Consider the following 719-nt stretch of genomic DNA (forward strand, 5'->3'; position numbering starts at 1 on the left):
GCTCAATATTTAAGAATCTAAATGCTTCTTACATTTGTTATATGATAATGTGATTCATAATTAGTATTATATACGCTAGATCATTGGAATTACCCTTCATGTAGATAATTTACACTACAAAATAGGAATCTTTGATTTTTTAGAGAATATAACTTTCCCTATGTATTACTTACTCTATCAGAAGGCATACATCAGTATTTTATCTGAACATAGAAAATATGATAAAGTTTCAAAAAAAAAAAGTGTAACTGAGCAGAGAGTGGATCCTGCCCCACCCATGGACCTTCTGGGCCATCCGAGCCTGCCGGTGGGCACTGCACGAGTCGTGAAACAAAACGAGCCACCGCACGGCGGGGTCAATGCCCTTGGACTGGCAGGATGACGTCAGAGCAGCCGGGTGCTGGCACGCTCTCCCGGGCCGAGACCTCCCAGACCCCGCAGCCCCTTACGGGGAGGTCTCTCAGCCTCCAGTGCCCACAGAGGGTGGCGGGGACTCGTCGGCGGCCGACCGCGCACTGTGCTCGCATTGCCAACAGGCACAGAGGGTCCCGCGTGGGGAACGAGCCGGCGGCCGCTCGGGCAGGCGCCTCCCGCGTGCTCGCTCCTGCCCTTCCGGGTGTGCCGCGCACGCGCAGCCGCGCAGCCGCGCCGCTTCCGGCGCGCAGAGGCGGGGCTTCGCCGGTGACGTCACCAGGCTGCGCCCGCGCGGGTCGGCCGCC

This window comes from Sorex fumeus, unplaced genomic scaffold (assembly GCF_029834395.1).
Source record: "Sorex fumeus unplaced genomic scaffold, SorFum_2.1 ptg000006l, whole genome shotgun sequence".
Taxonomy (NCBI): domain Eukaryota; kingdom Metazoa; phylum Chordata; class Mammalia; order Eulipotyphla; family Soricidae; genus Sorex; species Sorex fumeus.